Here is a 14,605-nt window from a genome sequence, read left to right as displayed (position 1 = left end):
CCGCGGGAAAAAGAGGTGGAATGGGGGCCCGGCCCCGGATAGAGGGTTCCGGGCCCAGCGCCACCGCCCCCCGGCTTGAGGGTCGGGGGAGACCTAGATTGGGGGGTCCCACCCAGAGAAGGGGGCTTCCCAGCCGCAGAGCCGCCCCCTCGGTTCTGGGGCTCAGAAGACAGAACTGGCAGGGGGAGGGGGCTTTTCTGCGCCAGCGCCGCCCCTCGGTTTAGGGATGTCTGTCCGTGAGGAGACCGGATTTGGGGGTCTTGAAGAGGGACGGGGCGCACCGGCCCCGGAAAGGGGGTCCGGGCTACCGCGCGCCACCCCCGCGCCCTCACCTGCGCCCGGCGCCCCGGCCGCCTCCGGCCCGCTCGACCGCTGCGCTGCGCCGCCGCCGCCGCCGCTCAGGTCCACTCGCAGGTCCTCTCGCCTAGGCCCCGGCCCCGGCCCCGGTCCCGGCCCCGGCCCGCGGGCGCCCCATGCCTCTCCTCTGACCGGCGCGGCGCCCCAGATGCGGCTGCGGGAGGAGGAGCCGCGCGGCCCCGGCTCCCCGAGAGCGGCGGGGAGGGGGCGGGGGGCGGGGGGCGGGGAGAGGCGCGCGGGGGAGGGGGCCGCGCGGCTGCGCCCAAAACCAGGCGCGGATGCAGCCACCGGCCCGGGGCTGGGGGTGGGGGGGCGCCGTTTCCAACGCCCACCCCCACTCACGCCCCCGCAACCCCGGGGGGGAGGGGGAGGGTCTCCGCAGCCGGCGACGCTGGGTCGCGCGCGAGCCGGAAGGGCGCTTGGAGATCCCTGGTTGGCCGCCCAGAGAGTGCAGGCTACTGGCACAAGGTCACACAGCGCGGGCTGCGGTAGCGCGGGAACCTGGAACTCCAGGCTGCAGAGTGGGTCAGCGGGAACGTAGGCTGACGAGCGCCGGCCCCGTGGAGAAGAGAAACTGAGGCCCACAGAGGACGAGATTGGTCTGGGCCATACCGTGCGAGTCAGGAGGCCCTTGGGATTCGAACCTAGGGGTCCTGCCGCTGGGAACGTGTGCCCCCTCCTGGTGACCTGTTTCTTGCAGAAACCTCTCCCTGGTGTCTTCTTGCCTATGGCAGCACGGGGGTTAAAAACAATCCCTGAAGTCGGATGGACCGGGCAGAGTACCCATCCTACCTCTCCTGAGGCTCTGAGATCAGAGATGAGAGACTGTTCTTTTGGAGCCCCAGTTTCTCCACCTAAAATGGGAACAACACTAGTATAGTATCCCCAACTGGGATTGAGGAAACAAGGAGATAATGGATGTTAAGCTCCTTGCTGGTGCCTGGCATTCAGTAAGTGTCAAATGAATGTGTTCACTCTCCCTGGCTCCCACATCTCCCAAGAATGCCAGTTGAATGCAGAGTCAAAATGGTGTTAAAGGTTGGCATTCAAGGCTCCTTACAAGCTCTTTTTCTGGCTTGATCCACTGCCCACCCACCCTGCCTCATCCTCATCCTAGAAACGTCCGTTCCAGTGCTTCTCTGCCTTTCCCTGTGTCTGCAATGCCTTCCCACCATCTCTACCCGGCAAACTCCTATTCATCCATCAAAGCCCTGAGCAATCAGTCACATATCCCAGTTTCTCACACTCCCTAGCTGCCCATCCATGCCTCCCTTCTCCTTTCCCACTGCCTGGTCTAGGTTTGTCTCTGTCTTCGTGGGCTCTGACAACTGTGGTGAGAGGATATCACTCAGAGGAGATGACACCATGAGGTCATGTTCCTTGGAGGAGGCAGCTTTAGTAGGGCCTAGAAGGAGAGGTGAGTCTGGAGTTCCAGGGGGAGGAAGGAGAGTGTGTGGCAGGCAAAGAGGTGGTTTATGTTTGGGCAGAGTGTCAATAGGGCCACAGAGAATGTGCCGCCTGGAGCAGTTGGGAAGACCTTATTGTCTGACCTGGGAGCCAGCAAGAGCCGAGGGCTGGGCAGTGACCTGGCAACATATGGTCAGGTTGAAGATGAGCAGGCTTTGCCCTGGAGAACACCTCACACAGGGGTCCCAGGAAACTTGTACAAGGATGTTCATAGCAGCGTCATGTGTAATAGTGGAAAGTTGGACACAGCCTAGCTATCCATCAAGCAGAGATGGGGTAAATAGTGATGAATTCAGGCAGTGGGAAAGCTCTCCACACCATGATCTTCAAAATAGGTGAATGCAAGCCACATGCGTCCGTGAAAAGAAATCTCAGGAAAACACACTGTTGATGCAATTCGTGAAAATTCAGAGTTGTATACACTTATAATTTGTGTACTCTTTGTATGAATTTTATACTTCAATACAATAAAAAAATTTTTTAATACATCATTGGATGAAAAAAGCAAATTGCAGATGGAAGACACAGTTTGATGCCAGATATATAAAGTTTGAAAACCCACAATACTATATATTGTTTAGGGACACATGCATATGTAAAATAAGTGTATTAACATAAAAACACACATGGCAGTAATAAAGAGCAAATTCAAGAGAGTAGTGACCCAGAGGGAATGTAATGGGGCTTCAGTTACACTTGAAATGGTTTATTTCTTAAGCTAGGTGGTGGGTACATGGGTGTTTGTTATGCTGTTCTCGAGACTTTGTTGTGAACATGAAATATTCATAATGTAATAATGCTTTTTTTAAATTAAAAACAATATTTATTTGTCTGCACTGGGTCTTAGTTGCAGCATGCGGGATCTAGTTCCCTGACCAGGGATCAAACCCAGGCCCCCTGCACTGGGAGGGCAGAGTCTTAACCACTGGACCACCAGGGAAGTCCCTGCTTTTTTTTTTTTTTTTTTTTTTAGAAAGTCAGGAGATGCCTGGGAAGGCAATGGGGAGCCATTGTTGGTTCTTGAGTGGGGTTGTGACATGGTCAGTGGACTGGAAGGGGCAAGACTAGAAAAGCAAGGTCATGGGGAGGCTGGTGTGACAGTTCAGGGGACAGGTGTGAAGGCCTGAGGGGGGACAGAGACAGAGTTATGGGGAGAAGGAAAAGGATGGGAGAGATTTAGAGGAATAAACAACTGGTGTGCTTAGGCAAGCGTCACAAACTTAAAAGCTCACAGAGCCCAGGCAGGTCATTAAGCAGGCGGTGAGCATGGAGGTGTGGGGACTGTGACACACGGTCTGGCAGGGGCAGCCCCTGCTCAGCACCAGCTGATTGTTGCCATGTAGAAAAAGAGGCCCAGTGGGGTTACATCTTGTTTTTTTGAAGAGAAATCAGCAATTCCGATTTTTTTAAATACAAAATTTTTCAGATTTTTTAAAATACAAAATTTTCCAAATTTTAAATGATGGAACTAAGTTGAAAAAAAAAAGTCAAAACTCTGGGGGGACCAAGCCGTAAGGTTTGCCTTCTCTTTGGTGAGGAAGAGCCTCCAGGAGATGAAATGCAGGGACAGTGACACCAAGTTTTCCTGCCAGTGAGGCTGAAGAGGCTCACAGCCTGAGCAGCAGTCATGGAGGGCTTCCTGGAAGAACTGACACTGGGCAGTGAAGGGGGGAGTTGTTTCAGGCTGAGAGAATAGCAAGTGCAAAGGCAGGGGTAGAGCTGAGTGAGCCCAGAAGAGCAAAAATCACCAACAGGGCATTTCACAGAAGGGAAACATGGCCGGTAAACACGAGTTGCCTGACCTCATTAGTCATCAGGGAGAGGTAAGTCCAGACAGTGATGAGTTGCCACTTTATTCCCATTCGACTGGCAAAAATGAGAAAGTCTGACAATACCAAGTGTGGGTAAAGATGTAGATCAGTGCAGCTCTCTGTACTGCAACACCACTGTGACCCAACAAATCTACTCCTGGATACGTGTGCCCAAGAGAACCCTGCACACGTAGCCTGGGCCAATGCTTCTTGAACTTTAGTGTTCATAGGAATCCCCCAGGGATCTTGTTCAAAAGCAGATTCTGATTCGGCAGGTCTAGGGCAGGGCTGGAGAATCTACATTTCTAACAAGTTTCCAGGTGATGCCGACCCTGGAACACAACACAGTTTTGAAGAGCATTGGGAGAAATGCAGATGAATATCCACAGCAGCACGGTTCGTAAGATCAGAAAACCTGAAAACAATCCAATTATCAATTGACGAGAGAAGGAACAAATAAATAAATTGTGGTATAGTCACACGTAGCCCTTAAAATGGGTGGATCACAACTGCACACAACATGGATGAATTCTCACCAACGTGGTATTGAGGTTTTTTTTTTAAAGACAACATTCTATACAGTATACTGTTTAAAATAATAAGTAAAAACAAATAAATTGTTTAGGCATTCATACATGTAAGAAGACTAAAATCAAAGAAACTAGGGAAGGATAAACTCAAAATTCAGAATATTAGTGACCTCTGGCAGAAAGCTGGGGGATGGGATGGGCTGGAGCACAGAAATGGATGTCAGATTTTGTTTCTGTTCTAGTTCTTGGGGCGGGGGTGGGTGTGTAGGGGGACAGTGGTTCACAGGCACATATGTTGTGTTTTATAGTGTATTGTATTATATACACAGGGCCGTGCATGGACCAATCCTGAGATTGTGTCATGAGCCAAGGATGCTCTTAACTCAATCATGAGTCCCTGAGGTCCGTATTTAAAAAGAGAGAGAGAAACTCATAGAGACAGAGACTCAAAGAGAGATGGAGAGACTGAGAGAGATGGGGAGAGTTGAGGACAGGCATGGTCCATTTGGGAACGTGTGTTCTAACCCAAGCACAGCACAGAGTGGTCAGGGCTCTGAAGGGAACAGAAGTTGTGGGACTGTGGGATGTTTGCCTGACCCAGCCAGGGGCCAGAAAGGGGTTGATATCATGGGAAAGAGGCTGTAGCAGCCTGGGTGTCAGATTCTCTTCTGACTCCTGCCATCAGGCCACCAGCTCAGACCATGCAGAGCCACAGACTTCAAGAAAGACCCTAGGAGAGGACAGAATGACTCAAACCAAGTGGAGAGAGTCCACTTGGCAGCAGGTAACCTCCAGCCTTGGGTAAAGACCAGCTCTGGTAATGACTAGATCCAAGTGGTAACCACATCTAGCTAATGATGAGTCTTGGCTTGTGACCAAACCAGATAATGTCCATATCCGTCAAGATCAGAAATGGGGATGCCTGGCCCCAACACTGCTCTCCAGGTCAATGAGGCATCTGGTCTGCCTTGGTCAGCCCCTGGGGGAAATGGAGAGGGAGGAAAATCCCAGGGCCCCTGCAGGCAGTGAGGGTTGGCCTCTTTCTCCTCACCCTACTGCACGCGATGAACTCTCTCTCCCCTACACAGCCCTTGGGGCTGGCCCCGCCTCCCCATTGCTCTGTCTCTGCCCTGGCTCAGCCTCTGCATCCCCTGACTGGACCACTCCAGCCTCCTCCCAGGACTTCTGCTCCGGTCTCTCCCTTTCCAATACATCCTCCACACCAGCCTCAGAGAGAACTTTCTATAAAACAGATGTGTCCCTCCCTTGCTCAGAACTCTGCATTGGCTCCCTACCACCTGGGGTGAAAGTTTGAACTGGTATTCAGAGTTAGCCTGGTATTCAAAACTCTTCACCATTTGTCTTTTGTACCCTCTCCTAATTCAATTCTGGTCAAATCCCATGACTCAGGTACAGGCTCTGCAGTTTCTCCCAAAGACAAGCTGTTTCACACCTCAGCCTATGCAGGTCCTTCTACCTGGAATGCCTCTCCCCCATTGGACACTCATCTTTTGAAATTCGACTCAGATGTCACCAACTCTGGGGAAACCTTCCCTAACTTCTAGCCCCATTCCCCATTCCCAGTTTGTCACCCCAAATACTTTATGTTTTCCCCTTGGTATTACCAAGCATTTCTTTCTTTCTTTCTTCTTTAGCTTTATTGAGGTATAATCGACAAATAAAAATTGTATATATTTAAGGTGTACAACTTGATGTTTTGATATATGTATATATTGTGGAATGACCACCACAATCAAGTTTATTAACATGTCCACACCTCACATAGTTACCTTTTTTTTCTTCTGGTGAGAACACTTAAGATTACACTCTTGGCAAATTTCAAGTATACAATACAGTATTGTTAACTGTAGACTCCCCAGTTGCTTTATGATTGCAAAGACACACCATGTCTCAAACACCTTATAACAAATGCTTTTGCCACCCACCTTGGGGTCCAGCAGCAGACAAGGTGGACAGCTCCCAGACACTGGTCCACTGGAGGCACCCAACAGGTCTCTCCAATTCTTCTGCCTGATGGCTTTTTTTTAAATAATTGAAGTATAGTTGATTTACAATATTGTGTTAGTTTCGGATATATGGCAAAGTGATTCAGTGATATGTATATTCTTTTTCAGATTATTTTCCATTATCGGTTATTATAAGATACAGAATATAGTTCCCTGTGCTATACAGTAACTTCTAGCTGTTTATCTATTTTATATATAGTAGTGAGTATCTGTTAATTCCATACTCAGAATCTATCCCTCCCTTTCCCCTTTGGTAACCGTAAGTTTGTTTTCTATGTCTGTGAGACTGTTTCTGTTTTGTAAATAAGCTCATTTGTGTTATTTTTTTAGATTCCACATATAAGTGATATCATATAATATTTGTCTTTCTTTGTCTGACTTACTTCACTGAGTATGACCATCTCTAAGTCCATCCATGTTGCTGCAAATGGCATTATTTCATTCTTTCTTATGGCTGAGTAGTATTCCATTGTATGTATGTACCACATCTTCTTTATCCATTCATCTGTTGTTGGGCATGTGAAGGTAGCTTCCATGTCTTAGCTGTTGTAAACAGACAGCATTTTCTGAAGTCACAAGAGCTCAGGCACAGGACAACTTGGAAATGCAGTGGAGCTAATGCCCTTAGGAACATCCTTCCATCATGGGGTCAGGAATCAGTGGGTAAATGCTCCTCCTTCAGGGAGACAGTTCTGAGGCATCTTCTCCACTGTTCCTCGGAAGGTCCCCAGCAGGATGGCATTCCAGTGGCCATGTGCTAATGCATACTTTATTGACTTTCTCTCCTCTCCTGTCTCGCTCTCCAGACTCCCTCCCTCCCACTTCTTAGGATCACCTCCCAAATGAACTACCTGTGCTCAAGTCACTGTCTCAGGGGCTGCTGCTTTTGGGGGGAACCCAAAGTAAAACATACCTGTTTGCTTCCGTCTCTTACATAAAACTGGATATAGCTCCTTGAGGTCTGAGGCCACATTGAATTCACCTCAAATTGTGGACAGCAATCTGGGTTCACATCCTGCTGCTTGCATTGTGTGACCTTGACCAAGTCACTTCCTTGAACACAGAGGCTCAGCAAAAGTAAGTAGGAGATTCCCAGACTGTTAATGAAATATATCCCAGGGTCGAAGGGGGGCGGAATATAGGACTTCACTCTTCCTTCTCTTTTCCTATGTTTTCCAATTTTTTTGAGTATTCACATATTCCTTTGCTTTGTTTTGATGGTGTGGAAGGAGTGTGACCTCTGGACTGAGCGAGCCTGGGTTCAGATCTTGGCTCTGTCACGTACTAGCTGTGACTAGGCAAGTCACTCAACCTCACTGGGCCTCAGCTTCCACATCTGGAAAATGGACATAAGCATGAGCACCTACTTTGCAGGGCGGTTGTGACTTTTATGATAGAAGCTCGTTGTAAACCACAGAGTAAATTGCAAGCCTGGGTTATTGTTGTCCCTGGGGCTGGCATCAAGCCTGGCATGGAGGAGGTGCCTGGGAAATGTCTGGAGAACAAAAGGAGTGAAGCTGGTAGTGAAGCCCCAGGGTGTTCCTCATCTTGTTCATTCATTCATTCCACGCTCACTGATACCACTTGGGCCAAGCCCTATGCTGGGCACCGGGGATACACAGTTGTGGGAGGAATGTCTCTGGTCTCAGGAGCCTTGCCGGCTCCAGGGGAGACCCAAGAAAACCCACCATTCCCAGAGGGGCTCTGACCAACTGTCGGGGGAGTGTGGGAAGATGTCCGGGAAGAGGTAACTCCCAAGTTGTGCAGGACTTAGTCTGATGAGCAAAGGAAGGACAGAGTGTACATTCCAGCAAGAGGGGACAATGTACACTAAGGCCTGGAGGCCAGGCCAGGCCCTTGCAAGCCACTGTGGGCAGCTCATTGGGGCTGAAGTCTCAGAGTTCAAAGATGAAGCCAGAATCCAGCCAGGGCTGGATCAACACGACCTTGAAGTCCTCTGAGGAATCAGGATTTTCAACTGAAGGTGGTGGGGATCCGTGAAAAATGAGGACAAGACTGGGAAAGAATCTTTGACTTCCTTTGTGAACAAGGGCAACTCCTTTGGTCTCTCAGAGCCTCAGCTTCCTCATCTGTACACTGGGGGAAAAGTATCACAACAAGGATGTTCTGAGGAGGGCTTGAAATGAAGTGTGCTCAGGGCCTGGCTGAGGAAGGCGCGCCATTCATTCATACGAATGAAATGAATGGATGAGTGGCAAACGAATGAATGAATTTCTGCCAGGTACCTTCCCTCACACTAGTCTCAGCCTGGAACTCAGCCTCCTCCCCGCAATCCTACCTTCTCCCTGCCCTACCCAACTCAGTGGGGCCTGCTACTTGCCCACAGGCCAAGAGATGAGGGCGGGGACTCTTCTAGGGTCATCAAGTGAGTCAAAAGCACAGCCAGATCCAGTGTTCTGTCCCTTCTCTGTGACACCAGAAATGCTTTTTCTCTGCCCCTCAACATAGATTCACCTCCAGGGCCAGTCCTGGTGCTTTTTGGGACGGGAGGTGCTTGGGTTCCACTGTCTCCTTGAAGGGCCAGACCACCTGCCTCAGCCTCCCAGATGCCCGAGCTACCATCTGCTCCCACCAGAGCCTTAGCTCTTTTCCTTAAATAGTTCCTCTCGTCTCCTTGGAGACATCTCTCACATGGAAGAAAGGAAGGGAGGGAGGGAGGGACGGAGGGAGGAGGACGAGTTGGGTCCCATTTCCTGAGTACCTACTGTGTGTCGGCTCTGACCCTCATCACACCCCTTTGACCTGGGGATCCCCCCCATCCCTTTTCAGATGAGGAACTGAGGCACGGAGACCAGTGATCACAGGCCCCAAATTTCAGAGCAAGTAAGAGCACAGCCAGGATTTGAACCCGGGTCTGTAGGGTTCAAAACCTAAAGCCTGTGTGACATAAGGGGCAGGTGCATTTGTGCTGCCCTTACCCCATGTCCGAATGCCCTGGACAGGGCACTACCTATCCCCCCAAGTCACCGTCCCTTACATGACCAATTCAGAAACACTTACGGGCACCTGTCGTATGTTAGGCCCTGGGCTACACGCAGAGTAGGAAGAGTATCTCAGATGTGAATGGAACAAAGTCTTCTCCCTTGAAATAGAGTGTAGGGGGAGTGGGACGGACAGAAGGACATTTATTTCCTGTGCATACACCAAAAGCTTCGGAGGGACCATTTCAGCTGATCCTCTGAATACCGCAGTTGGTAGGATTTAAGAACCCCATTTTTCAGAAAGCAAGCTGAGGCCCAAAGAAGTTAATTCACTTATCCAAGGATATACAGGGAGAAAGTGGTGGAACCAGGATAAAGTCCCAGATTATGCTAAAACTTGCTGGAATGGCCCCTCGAGACCTGAACGAAGTGCTGCTGTGAGGTTGGGAAGGAGTGGTAGCTGGCAGCTCAAGGACCCTTGAGTGGAGGGGGAGAAATGAAAGGACGTGGACAGATGGGTCTCAGCCCCTTTCTGGCCTCAGTCCTCTTGAGCCGGCTCCAAGGCTGACATCACCAGGGTATCTGACACCACCAGCTCAAGCAAAGAGGTGACCAGATCCCACCTGTCTTAGTATCTAGTGAATTCCACTCAAAGCATCTCATAGACATACCTCACCCCGTGGATATCTGGTCAACCCTAAACCCTTGTGTCCTAAACCCTAAACCACCCCATCTGGTTGATCACACTAGTCTAAATCTTGAGTTTAAGAGGCAACTCTCACATCTGATGGTTCAGCCTAGGGGAGGAGAGGCTATTTCCAAAGATTTCTGGCAAAAGTGGGATCATTGTCATATCAAAATGCCTGCATGCTGTGTGTACACCTTTCACTCTCCTACTCTGCAGTGCACTACAGGGGCTGTGACAACCCCACAGCAGGCAAGGGAAGAAGGGAGGAAATGCTGGGTGGAGGGACTGGCATGAACAAAAGGCAGGAGGCACAGGGGATTCAGGGAAAAGCAAACAGTTGAGTGCGGGTGCGTGTGGAGAGCAGCAGAGCTGAGGCCAGAGCAGGGGGTTGATCAGGAAAGACTTTGAGTACCAGGTGAACAGCTCAGACTTCATCTGGGAGGCAAAGAGGTGTTGTTACAGGGTTTAGAGGACAGGGAAGATGTGATCCAATGTTGTTTAATCGTGGCCAGTGTAGAGGATGGCCATCAAGAGAGCGTGAGACTGGAGGCAGGGAGGCTAGTGCCGAGGCTACTGCAACCATCCAGAGAAGTGATGGGCCAAGACTAGGCTGCAGCTGTGGAAAGGGAGAGGAAGGAGATAGTCGGGAGAGACGTCAAAGAGACAGAATCAAGAGTTGTTGCTGATGGATCCTGATGTGGGGCGACGGGAGGGGAGGAGGCAAAAATGAGGCTCAGGTTTCTGGTGTGAGCGGCTGATAGCACAGCCTTGAGAGGCGAGGACTGGGCGAAAGGCAAACGGGAGGAAGGCCACGTGGGCACCCGGGTCACGTGACGGATCTCAGGGCACATGGAGCTGCTCCTCCTGCGGGCTCCGTAGTTTACAGTTTTCAAAGGGCTGTAGATCCACAGACTCCCTGGAAGCCACCGCCCGCCAACAACCTGTGAGGCCAACCCCGTTTCTCTCGGAGAGAAAATTCAAGGCTCAGAGAGCAGCGATGACTGATCCAAGTGGGTGATGGAGCTAGCTCTTCTGCCTTCCATACCCAGGCTTTTCTCCTGCACCCAAGGGGCCTCCCAGTCACCAGAGGTTTGTAAGGAGATGTCCAGAGAAATGGGAAATCAGGGGAGAGGCTGGGGCTGGAGACAGAGAGAGGGAAGGCATGGAGTAGACAAAGTCAGTCACGGAGAGGGCATCGAGAGAGACAAGAAAATCACCTGGGCAGAGCCTTAAGAATCGGCAACCTTCAAGAGTTGAGCAGAGTGAAGACTGCTGCCATGTCCTGCCCCCAGGCCACCGCGCACGGCCGTGTGTCACGCACCAGGACTTGCTTCAGCCAAGTAAGCCCCCCCATTCATCAAACCAGGGATCGAACCCATGCCCCCTGCAGTGGAAGCACGGAGTCTTAACCACTGGACTGCTGGAGAAGTCCCTGGAGGTCCACTTTAAATTAAAATTCTCAGCTTGAATTTTTTTTTTTTTGATGTCTCTGTTGCTGACTCTGGGCTCTTTCTTTGGTCTTGAAGCTGGGCAAGCGCAGGCCTTGTAGGCCTGCGGGGTGCAGCCCAAGAGGTGCACATAAACGACCATCTTCCAGAGCCCATCTAGGAGGGATGAGAAACCGACAGTCTGGGTATCCCTACATGCAGAACCCAGCTCCTGCCTACATTCCAGCTCATCTTGCCTGGCCTCCTCATCCGTCGGTGGGGCTGTGGCCTCCTTAGTGGGAGGTGGGGCTCCCAGCCAACAAAGCAGCAATGAAAACTCTCACGCAGCAACTCCAGAGACACTCCGGGCTTCAATCAACAGCCCAGGCCTTCCAGCCGAAGCTGATTGTAAAATGTGAAAGGATTTTTCTAGAAATGACAAGACGCTGTACATGGAGAGTTGGATGTTACTTGGTTCCTCTATTAGAAACAGTTTGGTTACCTTATTGTGAAAGTGAGTCCTACAGTATTTCAGCAAAAGGTATTCATGGCAAAAAAAAAAGAGTTGCGCAGAAGAGGCTAAAATGATGTGAGCAGAGAAGCAGAAGAAAGACCAAGAGACTGCTGGGGGGCCGAACTGGGGAAGGCCATGCTTCCAGGAGAAAGTGGCCAACAGTGTTGTGAAGTGAGGACTGTTTTTCCTGCGCTGCCCACACCTTGGGGGCTGAGGCAAAGCTCCAAGGAGACTGTGACTGTACTTCAGTACTGTGGAGTGCTGGACAAAGGTCAAGGGTGATTGTTCTGGTCCTGGCTCTGCCACCACCTCTCCAGGTGACCTTGGACAAATCCCTTTCTCTCTCGAGACCCCTGTTTCTCTCTCTATCTAACAAGAGGGCTCCAGTTTCTGGAAGCATTCCTTTATTTGTTCAACTAATTCAAGAAATATGTACTGAGAACCTGCTATGTGTCAGACACTGTCCTAGGAATTTGGGAGACTTCAGTAAACGAAAAAGATAACGGTCCAGCCTTCCTAGAGCATAGGGGACTTGTCAATAAGCAAAAAACATAATGAAAGACATGATACAGTTTATTAGGTGATTATAAGTTTTATGAAAAAAGGAAGAGAAAGGTAGATATGGGTAAGAGGAGTAGGAAGTGCTAGAGTTGGAGAATTGGTGCAGATTATTAATTTTAAATAGGGTAGTCAGGTAGTGCTCACTGAGAAGGTAATATGTGAGGAAAAGAGTGAAGGGGATATGACATCCTTGCAGGTATCTGGGGGAAAAGCTTTCCAGATAGAAGGAACAGCCACTGCAAATGCCCTAAGGTCTGAGATACTAAAATCTTCCTATTATTAAACATTTAAAAATCCTAGATTAAAAAATATATGGAAATGGATAAATCTTAAAGAAAGTAGAGAAATCCTCAAATTGGGAACATGAGACCAATGAGAAACCCACACTGAAGCTGTGAGATGCCACGCAGACCTACAGCTCAGGTAACACAAAGTCTATGGCCCACACAGGGCAGAGAGCCAAACGAGTCAGAGAGCATCCTGCATAAATTGTGGACTCAGGAAGGGCTACATCACAGAAAAAAATGGTGAATTTAAAAAGAAATTCTGCCTCACAGAGGCAGGCAGCAAAGACAACTGTCTGTCTCAGCCTGAGATCTGTGTGAGATTAAAGAAAAATCTCACCTGCAAAGGTGTGGACATTGACTGGCCCGCACATGGCTTTTAGGTCTGAACTGTAAGTATTGATGAGCTACCAAAAAAAAATTGAAGCTGAGAATTTTAATTTAAAGTGGACTTCCAGGGACTTCTCCAGCAGTCCAGTGGTTAAGACTCCGTGCTTCCACTGAAGGGGGGCATGGGTTCGATCCCTGGTCGGGAACTAAGATCCCACATGCTGTGCAATGCAACCAATAAATAAATAAATACATAAATAAAATGGACCTCCAAATTAACAGAGCCGAAAGTTGGTTCTCTGAAAAAAGATCGAGAAGAGACAGAGGTAAAAAGATCACACAAATTATCAACATCAGGAATGAAGAAAGGACATCACTACAGATGCTACAGACATTTGAAAGGTAACAAGATATTGTAAACAATTTTATGCCAAAAAATGGATAATTTCATTGAAGTGGACAAATTCCTCAAAAAATATTACTTATTAAAACAGACACAAAAGAAATGACAGTTTTGAATAGTCATATCTATTAAGGAAATTGAATCTGTAACTAAAAATCTTACCATATTGAGACTCCATGCTTCCACTGCAGGGGGCTTAGGTTAGATCCCTGGTTGGGGAACTAAGATCTCACATGCCATGCGGTGTGGCCAAAACAAAACAAAACAAAACTTACCATAAAGAAAATTCTAAACCCAGATGATCTCAGTGGTGAATTCTTTCAAATGTTTAGAAAATAAAAAGAATCAATTCTATAAATTCTTCTAGAGAATAAAAAAGGAGGGAATATTTCGTGACTTGGTTGATGATTTCAGCCTAAACTTGTTACCAAATTCTGAAAAGGACATTACAAGAAAGGAAAATTATAAGCCTATATCTCCATGAATGTAGATGCAAAACTACTAAACAAAATATTGACATAACAAATCTAATCATATATAAAATCATAATACATCATGAACAAATATGATTTATTCCATGACTGCAAAGTTGGTTTGGCATTCAAAAATCTATCAATGTAATTCACCACTTTAATAGAGTTTGTTAAATAATCATCTCAAAAGATGTGGAAAATATATTTGATCAACTTCAACACCCATTCATAATAAAAACTCTGAGCAATCTAGGAACAGAAGCATCTTCATTAATCTTACAAAGGGCATTACAAAACCCTACAGCTAACATCATACTTATTGGTGAAAATCTGAATGCTTTTCCCTTTAGATTAACTGTCCACTATCACCATAGTTATGTAACATTACGGGCTAGCCAGTGCAATCAGGAAGGGAAAAATGTACAAAATTGGAACAGAAGAAGTAAAAATATCCTTATTCACAGATGACATTTTGTGTATGTGGAAAATCCAAAGGACCTACAAGCAAACTATTAAAATGAGTGAATTTAGCAAGATCTCTGTATAAAAAGTCAATCTTCAAAAATTAGTTGTATTTACATGTATGAGCAATAAACAATTAAAAATAAAATGTAAATAAACAATACCATTTACAATAGCACCAAAGCCTATAAAATACCTAGTAATAACTCTAATGAAAGATGTGTAAGACTTCTACACTGAAAATTAAAAAACCTTTCAGAGAGAAATTAAATAAGACCTTAATAAATTGAGAAATATACTATGTTCATAAATTGGCACACTCACTATTG

This window comes from Phocoena phocoena, chromosome 15 (genome assembly GCF_963924675.1).
Source record: "Phocoena phocoena chromosome 15, mPhoPho1.1, whole genome shotgun sequence".
In the NCBI taxonomy this organism is placed as follows: Eukaryota; Metazoa; Chordata; class Mammalia; order Artiodactyla; family Phocoenidae; genus Phocoena; species Phocoena phocoena.
This window is presented reverse-complemented; position numbering follows the sequence as displayed.